Below are 11,704 nucleotides of genomic sequence, written 5' to 3' on the forward strand. Positions count from 1 at the left end.
GGGATGAGTAGTGAGCCTGGGTAGACACAATAAAATGTTGAGAATAGTCATCAATTTAATTTTTTATCTAGAGGTGATCTTTAGCAAATGAAAAAGAAATTCTAATTATCAAAGAAATCTCAATTACCAAGTGAAATACCAGGGAAATAATTTTTCAGAAATGTATTGAAAGATGGAGGCAACTGGGATTATTATTGTTCCTTTTACCTTTTCAGAGCCCTGGCAGACATAATTTATTACCACTATTTTTATCGTAGTAGCTGATTTTGAATAAACATTAGGATTCCACTCCATCTGATCCTTGCTGGAGTGTTGCAATCTCTGTTGCTGCTGTTATAAATGTGATTGCAAATGCAAGAGCTAAGCTAGAACATACCGTCTTCACCCACAGGAAGGGGAAGGTTTCACAGGAAAAATGAGAGTAAACCAAAATACCAAAATGAATTCTGAGTGAAATGCTTTTATTTTCTATGTGGTCTGTCAAAACCAGCTCTTGGGCAAATTTCTGGCTTCCACTTAATTCCAGGCTGGGATTGAGGGAGTGGAGCAGCCAGGCTGACTGCCAGGGCCCCATCCTGTCCCACGGTGACCAGTCCTGTCTCATGGTGACCAGTCCTGTTCCATGGGAACCAGGCTGGCAGTAAAATGCATCTCCCAGCTGTCCTGCAGACAGGGTCCCATCCCCTGTGGAGGGCTGGACCAGAGGCTGTTGAAGGGTGCCTTTGCCATTCGGGGTGACCACACAACACACTCAGGGCAGAGAGAAAACAACAGGGTGTTTTTCTCCTGAGCCACCAACTGCGAGGGCCCAGACAGTTTGGACAAGCTTTCGAAGCAATCCAAACAGCCTAAATAATCAGCAGGCCAGATTCCTGCTGGCCCCAACAGTTGCTAGTGGTTGTTCTGAAACAAATACAACCCAAATTTACTGTTATCGAGTCATTCTTGACACATGAGATAAACTTCATCCTCTCTGCTGCTGCTGCTGCCTGGGGCCAAACAGTGACCCTTAAGCAGCCCCCGAGCCTGCCTGGCAGTGGGGTGTCCTCTGCCTGAGATATCCCTGTGATATCCCTGCAATATCCCTGCAGGAGCCATCTCAGGGCCCCAGGTGCTCTGGTTCCTGCAAAATGCCCAAGCCTGCCTGTGTTCCTGTGCCTGGGGAGGTGCTGCGGCCCCCGTGTCTTACCTGGGCACAGCTGGGCACAGCCAGAGCCAGCGGGGCCATCACCCCTCCCCACACCCCCTCTGTGTGCCAAAACATCTCCCAGCCAAGGCGGGATGAGCATCCTGGGATGAAGGCACACGTGGGAATGAGGGACCGACACCCAGAGCCAGCTGTCGCCTCCTCTGTGCCGGCTGTGGGTGGGAGCCCGGCCACTCCTGCTGGGTTTTAATAGAACTTCAGCTATATTTAGATGAAAAATAAATACATTCCTGGCTTGCACACACTTTTCGATGCCTGATGAATGAGCAGGACCTCTTTCACAGGAAGCTATCGCATTCCTGGGGCTGTGCTGGGCATGGGGCCCTGCCAGCCTGTGCCTGGTGTTGTCCCTGCAGAGAGCACTGGTCATCACAGTTATTAACAGCTGCACTCTGTATTTGTTATTAGTGCTGATGGGAATGAGGAGAGAAACTCGGTGAGGCTGAAATCCTCATCCTGTGTTTTTGTGAGGCTCCACTGGGTGAGGGCAGAGGGCCCCTGGCCAAGCCGGGGCCAGCACCTGAGCGAGGCCATTTCCAGCCATCTCTTCCCCTCGTGTTCCCCAGCACCATGACGAGGGATTCTCAGGGCCTTGGCTAGGTCCTTAATTTCTCCTTATGGACTTGCTGTCAGGAAATTCCCCCAGTGTGGTCCTGAGCACACCCACCTCGTGTGCCTGTGCAGCTGCCCGGGGCACAGATGCCAACAAGGCAGCTGCAGCTGGGGCACAGCTGGGGCTTTGCTGGAATTGGCTGTTATTCCAGTCCTTCAGTATCTGAGTAACCTCTTGGTGAGGCCCCATCTGTTCCCAAAGGACCAGACTCTGCCAGGTGAGTCCAAATCTCCCCACATCGCCCCCCCGACCCCCAGTCTTAGTTTATAAATCAAGTTCAATCTTTTGTCACAGAAGCCCCTAAATGCAATTTCATCCAGTAAATATGATAAACTGCTGGCAGTGACTGTGCTGTCAGCTTGTCCCTTCTTGCTCCTGGTACTGGGGAGTACAGCCTTGCAGAGGGATGGAGGTGTGTGGATTCCCAGTGGGTCTGGCTCGGCTCCCCCACACAATCCCTCTGCAGCTCCGTCCTTCCCCAGGGTGCTGAGCACACCAGGATACCCCAAACAGCTCCTCCATGCCAGAGGGGATGGAGTCTTGCCCTGAAGCCCACCAGTTTCCCAGTGGCTCCCTTTCCAGAGGGGCACAGTGGTGCCTGCTCCAGCCCCAGAGTTGGTGTGGGATCCATGGGGAAGAGCTCTGTGCTCCCATTCCCAGCTCTTCAACTCCGTCCAGCTTTCTCCCTGGTTTTGCTTTGAGCACCTTTATAACACAGTTCTATTGCCCAGAGTATGTTCATTGCTCTGTGTTGAAAAGCTAAAACCATGCTGAAAGAACTCCTCAAAAAAAAGCCTCTTCTCAGGAAAAAAATTCTCATGCACTGATGTGTCCATCTACCCCAGCACCAGGATCCTTCCCACGCTGACCTCCAGCCCAGCCTGTGTTTAGGGAGGAAGAAGCTGAGACTGAGGCTGATTTTCTCTCATCTTTCCAGGTCCTGGAGGGATTTTTCCAGCACTGGGACAGCGCAGGGCTCTGGGCTCTCATCATGGTAGTATCATATCTGTGTTCTGCGCTTGCTGGTCATCAGTCCAGCTCCCATTTTAGGACATATTTTCCCTGAAATGCTGCCTTACTTGGCCTTTCCCTCTGTGATTCCGGTGACATCACCCACCAGGAATCGGTTCCACAGCGGTCACCCGGCGAGACCCCGCCAGGGGGGAGCTGGGCCATGGGGTCCCCTCCCAGAGGGACGTGGGGCCAGCGGGGCCGGAGCCGGGAGCAGCACGGACATGGTGGGGCGGGATTGAGGGGGAGTCAAACCTCCCCACACGAGATGCTGGATGCTCTGGCTCTGCTGCTGGCACGGGGGGAGGGAGCCTCCTCCTGCCCGGGCACTGGTGCTCGTTTAAAGGCCGTGTGCCCCCAGGTCACCCCCTGAGCCCCCCCACGTGTCCATGTCCCACACGGGGTGTCACAGCACACATTGGGTGTCACAGCACACACATGGAGTGTCACAGCACACACATGGAGTGTCACAGCACACACAGGGTATCACAGCACACACAGGGTGTCACAGCACACACATGGAGTGTCACAGCACACACAGGGTATCACAGCACACACAGGGTATCACAGCACACACAGGGTGTCACAGCACACACATGGAGTGTCACAGAACACACATGGAGTGTCACAGCACACACGGGGTGTCACAGCACACACAGCACACACAGGGTGTCACAGCACACACGGGGTGTCACAGCACACACATGGAGTGTCACAGCACACACATGGAGTGTCACAGCACACACACGGGGTGTCACAGCACACACAGGGTGTCACAGCACACATGGGGTATCACAACACACACAGGGTGTCACAGCACACCTGGAGCAGGGGACCTCTGAGCGCTGCTGCTGGCTCAGGTGCTGAGGCAGCTGTGTCCAAACTGAACACTGGGCCTGAGGAACATGTGACAGTGACACAAGTGTCTCAATTGTCCCTTATTTACCCCTGGGAACTGGTGGAGAGCTGCCAAAGTCCTGCCCTGGCACCAGCGGGACTTCTCTCCATGTGCTCCTGTTCCAGCTCCAAGAGCACACTGGGGTGTCTCAGCTGGGATGACGTGGGAGAACCAGCCCATTTCCCTGGGATGCTTTGGGACAACCAGCTTTACTTCCCCTCTCTGGAACTTTTTCTTCTTGCCATGAGAGAAATTCACAGTCCAACTCATCTCCTTTTGGCTGAAACCCCACTATAAAAACCCTCTGTGCCAAAAGCTAATAAGAAATAGAAAGATTAATTTTGAAAAATGAGATGAAGGGGAATATTTCTGTGTTAGGGATATTTCCTGATTGTGTGAACTTAAACAAACAAAAAAAACCCCTAGCCTACTAATGACTTCTCAGAGATAAATCAATTTATTTTGCTAAATTTAAGAATGAATCTGAGTCATTTTATTACCATAAGTAGTGCTGCCAGCTTGTGCTACTGGTATGTTTGGAGATAGAATGACTGAGGACTGTTGAGTTTGGGATGTCTATCAGCTGGAACAGGACAGCTGGAGCCATGGTCCCACATTTTCCTGTGTAAGCTGCTCTGACTGTTTATGATGAGAATTCATTCATAATGAGAGGATAATTAATTTATAATTTTAAATATTATTTTAATGTATCATTTTCTATATTATTTTTATTTCTAATTTTCTATGCTATTTATAATGCTGAAAATAATTTTAAAAAATCTTTGAGGCAATATTCATGAAGCAGCAGGAGGAACTGTGGTAATCCCTTTGATAACTCCATGGGGGTTGGAGTGCCTTTGACTTCTTGCATCTATTTTTGACATGGAACCACTCAGATGGTGAAGACATCAGCTGGCCATGCTGATTTTGCTGAAGAAGTGAAGAAATGTCTCTCCTATGTGGGAAGGGAAGGCATCAAGCCCTTACAGGTGACTGCAAGGGTACACTAATTATTCAGGCACTAAGAACATGTGAATTTAATTTTAGGATTAAGGAGCAAAATCTAGGGAGGCTCTGAGACAAATCTGAGACCACGTGAGAACTGCAGTTAACTGAAGTGTTTCAGCTGCACAATTGTCTTAACAGTTTGAAATTTGTTTTCCCAGAGCTGGGATGTCTCTTGGAGAGCTGATTGGAGTTCATGCACATCACTTTGTACTTGATACTTCACAACTAGCTGGGACTTTGCATCCAGCTGCAGTTAAATCAGTGCCAGGATACCTGGGTTACTGACAGTGCTCTATTTTTACAGGGGGGTTCTGCTCGTTCTCTTCCTTTCCAGGTCTCCACTGGCTTTTTCCCAGTGGAACAAGTTGTTGGCAGTGCTGACAGACGTAATCCCACTGAGAACCCCAATTGTCCAGCACCCCAGCCCGGTGCTGCTGTGGGGCTGAGCCAAGGTGCCTGTGGAGCTGAGGGCACAGCAGCTCAGCCCGGGGTGGGCACTGCCACGTGCAGCTGAGTTATTGCTGAGCCAGATGGTTCATTATGGGCTCAGGGAATTCCCGGGGAAACGCTCAGCGACAGACGCTGTCTCTGCACGTGGACTCCAACAGCCCAGCGAGACACAGGCCAGCTCACAGGCCAGCGAATAAAGGGCTCTTTTATAAGAGAAACCCGTTAATGCTTTGCCAAGACCTTCCCTCGAGACTGCCTAAATAAATTTCCTCCGATTGACAGCGCATGCAGCCCAGCCCTGTGAGCGAGAGGGGGCTCAGAGCCCTCAGCTGGGACCGACCCACCTACCAGGGGTGCAGCTCCGAGTTCACACAGAGAAGAAAGGTCATTTTTCAAATCCAAGGAAAACTGGATGCAGAGATTTTTCTTTTCTGGTGATTTTATGGGGATTGAACAGTCGTGTACTCTGGGAATCTCCAAATTGATAACAAGTGGTCTTTAATTAACTACTCTTGCTAAACTGACTGTGCCTAATGTTGAGGGGGTTTTGCAAATTCCCTGGGGTTTGGGATGGACCTTCCTGCAGCTGGAAGAGCATAGGGTTGTGACAGGCAACTTTGGTGGTGCTGCTGCATCAGGGGAGAGGAGGGACCATAGAATCATAGAATTCCAGAATGGTTTGGGTTGGAAGGGACATTAAATACCATCTCGTTCCATCTCCCTGCCATGGGCAGGGACACCTCCCACTATCCCAGGTTGCTTAGGGGATGTCACATTGGGTTGTTTGGGGGTGCAGCAGCTGCCCTGCATCCCATGGGCACAGAGCCTTTGCTCCCCCATGCAGGAGGGAGGCTCGTCCCTGTCCCTCCCAGTCCTGTGCTGGGCTGTGTCCCAGCAGGTCCAGGGCAGGGCTGTGTCTGGGGTTCGTGTTGGCCTCATGAATATCCCAATGGGGTTCGTGTTGGCCTCATGGAATATCCCAAGGGCTGGTTTGTCGTACGTCACGTAAGGTGCTTGCATGGCCTTAAATGGGAATGATGTGGAGTTACACCCCCTTTCTTGAGGGGAAAAAAGCCAAACAGCCTCTCCGTGCTTCCTGCTGCCCTTGCACACATGCACAGGCCACAAAGCCAAATTAAACATTTTGCTTCTCAGTCTGTAATTCCCCAGCCATTCCTGCAGCCACAGGGGCCACGCAGCCACAGCTGGATGGGCTGGGCTGGGACAGACACAGCTGCCCTGTGCTCGAGTTCCTTTTTCCAGGGGTGTTTCCAGGCCTTGTGACGCCAAACCTGGCTCTTGGTTGAGTGCCAAGAGAGTGCCGTGGAGGGGGAGCAGCCAGCGAGGGGACAGGACCCAGACTGGGGGTCAGAGGGTCAGAGTGGCCCCCGCCCTGTGACAGCCCTGTGGCTGCCAACAAACCTGCCCTGTGCCAGCCAACAAACCTGCCCTGTGCCACAGGGAATGTGGCGGGAGCTCGTGGGCTGCTGGAGCTCTGAGGCTTTGGGAAAACCCTCCTCTACTCCTCCAGACTCACACCCAGGCTCCTCTCCTCGGGCACACAAGGGAGTCCAGCCTGATTTCACTCTGTGTTATCAGGACTAATACACCTTGATCACCACATTCAGACTTTTCCAGCCTTTTTCATAGTGTGCTACTGTGGGGAATGACAGACTGAGCTGAGCTGAACAGCTGAGGCTTTCCTTACCTCCTGCAAGCCAGCATTGCCCGAGGGCCAGCAGAGCCCCCTGCATATTCAGAGCACAGCTCCCAGCCTCAGGCTCCTTCTTTACTTTCCAGAGAGGAAAAAACCCAATATTTGCAGAGCCTCTTTCCTAGTATTTTGCCTGACCAGCTTAATTGTTTTTCTTCCCAGCCCTCAGTCGAGCCCGTTCCTGCAGCCCCTGCTCAGGCAGTGCTTGCACAGATCCTGGTGTGTGCTCTGCTGAGCTCCCGGGTGCCAATGCCAGCCCCGAGCCCCGAGCCAGGCAGTGCCTCGCAGGCTGGCAGGGGCTGGGGCACAGCCAGGGCGTCCAGCTGAGCTCAGGACCGCGGGTTATATTTTAACACTGTCCAAACACTGACTCTGCCCGCAGGATGTGGAGGTGTTTCCTTGGCACAGCAGCATCCGGAACACCGCCGGCCGCCGCCAGCTGCTGGAGCTCTGTGACACCTCTTTAAACGCAGGGCTTGGCTGCAAACTCTCCGAAAGAAAAGGTGGGAGAGAGCAGGCAGGACAGCCCCCGGGACAGAGGTGATTTTACGAGACCAGGTCTCTTCCTGAGGGCTTCCACGGCCACTCCTCAGCCCCCCGTCACAGGGTGAGCTGGCTCCGGGGCTGACACAGGGCAGCTCTCGGGGTCTGCCCTTGCATCAGTCCTTCCTTGGAGCAGCACTACATGGTTTTCCCCTTGTTCCTGGAAGCTGCTTAACCAACTACAGGGGTTATTTGAACACTATCCATTGTGACTTCTACAGAAGGTTCTTCACTTCCCAGGCAGACAAAACTGGTGCCCTTCACCTCTCTTTATCAGTCATGGAATGGTTTGGGTTGGACAGGACCCTGGAGATCACTCCAAACTCCTGCCATAGGCAGGGACACCCACTTACTTTATTACAACTCCCTGCAGTGCACGGACATGCAAGAACATCAATCATTCCTGCAGGAAGCACTGTGGGATGAGCCCTGAGCCTCGGGGCTGCTGGAATCCTCACCTGCATCAGCTCCTGGAGTCAGGCAACAATCCACAAACTCCTCTCTGTGGAGAGGTTTACTTATTTGGTGATGTGGCTGAAGAAGGGGAGTTAAAAAGTAACTAAAAGCTCAGATTAGATTATAGAGCCATCATTAACCTGGTTTTTTACAGAATAACACCGCCAGACGAGCTTTCTTTAGCTCAGCCTAAAGCAGCAGCTGCTGCAGGTCTCTGGAAGAGTTTCCACTGAAACACACCAACACTTCTTGAATACTTGTTTTTTCTCCTCTAAATTTTTCTCTCTGGGTCTTTAAAGCAAGTTTTATTGTAGTGTTTATATAGCCACCTCACTCTGCCTTTGGTTTATGTTTTTCTCACCTGCAGCCACTGAATTTTGAGGTTTATTAGTTACAGGTATCTGAAATCACATTCTTTTAAGAATTGACTGCACTAATAAAACTCCTTAAAAGTTTCTCTTTAAGGCAATTGTCCTCCACCTGGGGATCAGGTTCTTACTGTTATACCTAGGATCAGCAGCTTCTCTGTGGCCGTTTGTTACCACTGGGGTAAATAAGAAGAATCCATCAATTCCAGTAAGTCAAGACCGAGTCAATTCATTGCAGAGGTACCCAAGTGAACAGGTTTTTTTGGAAATAAAAGGTAAAGGGGAATATTGATCACTGTTCTTACCTGGAATGGTGCAAAACAGCCCAGTCACTATCAGTGCCAACCTTCACCCCTGGGGCTCTGCTCTCAAAGCCATGCACTGCAGGGAAAGGCCAGACATGTAATTTTGCCCCTCTTTTAAGGATTTTCCTACCTTTCCTGCACAGTCCCAGAAGCACAGGGGTTATAGAACTGGCCCTGGGCCCCTCACACCATCTGTGCCCCACAGATCCTATCTCCCATACACTGACCCTGAGGACAGGGCTCCCTCCACACGGGTCCAGGGCCCATAAATACATAAACCTCAGTGCCCAGGTGTTTTCCATAGATCAGGGAAACCTGCTAAATGCCTCCCAACCTCCCTCCTTTCTGTCTCTCTCTGGAGATACCTGTGCAGGGCAGTGGTGGGAGGGAGCCTTGCTGTGAGATGCCAACCAGCTTCCTCTGGTGGGTTCATGGACCCCTGGCCTTGGAGTGGCAGCTCTTTCACAGCAAGTTACTGTCCCCCTGTCACCAGGAATTTAATTTCAAGTTTTATGGTTTGCCTTGGCCTGGATATTACAAATACATACTGACCCAGCAGCCACTGAAGGGCTCTCTCTGGGGTGTGTGACAGCATCACTCCAGCCACTGCTCATTTCCCAGTGGTTTTCCTCCCCACCTCAGCAGGTCAGGCTCCCTGTGCCCATGTGCAGGGCACAGTAATGTCCCTACAGCCAGGGCCACCCCCTCCTCTGGTCCCAGGGGACACCTGGCCCTGAGTGGGGATGATCCAAGTGTTGAAAGGGATGCTGTGGACAGGGGGGGATAATCCCAGTGCCGGGGGGGATGCTGTGGGGAACCCAAGAGGAGGAAGGTGACCTGCACAGAGCTGCTGTCCTTAAACAGCCTCTGCCTCTCCACTGGTGAAATCTTCCACATCACAGACAGACTTGAGGCCCTTCTGCTGCCTCAAGTATTCCTTAAAAAAAAAACGGACCACAAATAAGACAGCACTGCAAATATTTGCAGACTCAGAGCAGTTAAGCTCTGAAAAACTTCAGTTTGCAAAACTTTGCTAAAATGTGGTTTCTGCCCAGTCAATGTTATTTCTCTCTGTGGGGAGGCTCTGCCCTCCCTCTCTCCCACCCTGTCACCTGGGGGAGCAGGTGAAGAACTTTTGCATCCAGAAATACTTTATTTAAAGCTTTAGGAACATTTTCATGTATTGTCAGTCATGTTTAGAACAACTCCACAGAACCCGTGAGCTCGAACTGGAGCTGATTGTTCCTCAGGAGGCACCAAGTCCGTGTGCTCGCCCCCCTGGCCATCGATGGGACGTGAAGGGTTTGTCCTTTGCAGCCCCACAAGTTAGAACACTGCAGTCGCTTCCTGAGGCACCTGGGGCTGAACTGACTGCTGGACAATTTATCCCTCTGCTTGCATGGAAGAGCTGGATCAGTAACAAATCCCACGAGGTGAGAAGCTCAGCTCACCAGCTCAGCTCTCAGGGACTGCCCCGACTGGCACCGTCTGTGTGGGACCCACACATCCCCCACGTGCTGCTTGTGGCTCTGTGGGGGAGCACCACATCCCTGTAAATTCGATTTTCCTGAACCCCAGAGCCCCTCACCTGCCTCCAGGAGCTGCTGCCTCCGCTATGGGTGATAAAACACAGTGAATGTCCTCACTGGGGCGAGGATCTTCTCATGCCTGCACTGAATTTCAGTCCTTAAATCAACATTAAAGACTGCCATATGTTTTGAGCTGTTAGATGCATTAATTTCATGCTTTTGCTCCCGACACTGGAGAGGCACAGGATTTTGTTTAGCTGTTTAATTGCAGTACATTTTTTAGCAGACAGTATTTTATGAGCTGCAGAAATACCTGCAAGGCTTTAGCAGGTGCCAGCAGTGCCATAAGCCTGAAGCAAGTGTGTGCTGGAAAAGGGACTTCAGAGAAGAATTACAATTTCTAGATCACAAAATCAAAACTCAGAACATGCTACAGTGGGCTGCCACTCTCCCTTGTCCAAAGTCCCTCCTCAGCTCTCTTGGACACCCTTGAGGTTCTGGAAGGTGCTACAAGGTCTCCCTGGAGTCTTTTCTTGTACATAAAGTGAACTTGACCTCTCTCTTGTCAGAGAGCACCCCACTGCAGGGAGGGTGATGGGGATGACCCAGCCCTGCTCTCACAGTCCCTGGGAGTGAGGGCTGGGGACGAGGAAAGGGCAACTCCAGTGCTCCCCCCAAACCCTGTCCCCTCCCCGTGCCTCCGCTCTGACATTTGCCCAAGCTCCCACCACGCACATTCTTCTGCAGCAGGAACAGAACCACCTCCTCTCCACTGAGAGAAGAGGGAGTCTCGGCTGGACTTTAACCCTGGCTGTGGTGGAAGGGGATCCCCTTTTCCCTCACAGCTCCCCAGGCAGGAGGGACCCCATGAGAACAGGGGTCCCTTAGGAAAATCCAGACTCTAAAGTGCTCACGTGTAGATGTTGATCCCAGACGCAGCAAATGTGCCACCCATGGGGGCTGGGGGAGATCTCACCTCTCTCTGCACCTTGAGACCTCCCTGCTCCACTCCAGCTTCCCACTGACTCCCTCCAAACACCCCAGGGCTCCCAGGAGTTCTACCCACCACGGTGGCTGTGCACAGGGCTGGAGGAGGCGTGAGAGGCTCTTGCACCCACAGCCAGGTATGGCCCTCCACCTGCCCCAGCACAGGGATGGATCTGCCCTGCTCCCCCCAGCAGCAGAGCAGGGACCCCTGGGGCAGGGGCTGAGGGCCCACAGCTCCCCTGCTCCAACCCCGCAGCAGGTACAGCACCACCCAGCTCTCATCTCCAGGTTATTTGATCAGAGGCAAGCAAACACCCTCTGAATGGAGCAGGTTGTGAGGAGAAACTGGTGTCTTCTGAGCAGAAAGAACCCCCGGCAGTTGTGAGCTCCTTGCACACTCACCCTGGTGAGAAACTACTCCAGTTCTCTGCCAAATAACATAGATTTTTAATGTAAGAAAACAGACTGAGCACACAGACACCTGCCAGCCTGGAGTAGCCAATGTTTTCAGTGACATTGCTCGATGTAGGGAACAAATACAATTCTCAGGGACTCAGTGCTGGATCCTGGGATAGTGTCACTCCCATCAGATCCAAGAGGGGATGGGAGAGCTGT

This window comes from Manacus candei, unplaced genomic scaffold, assembly GCF_025592945.1.
Source record: "Manacus candei isolate 608988 ecotype Guabito, Panama unplaced genomic scaffold, ASM2559294v1 h1tg000025l, whole genome shotgun sequence".
NCBI classification, from domain to species: domain Eukaryota; kingdom Metazoa; phylum Chordata; class Aves; order Passeriformes; family Pipridae; genus Manacus; species Manacus candei.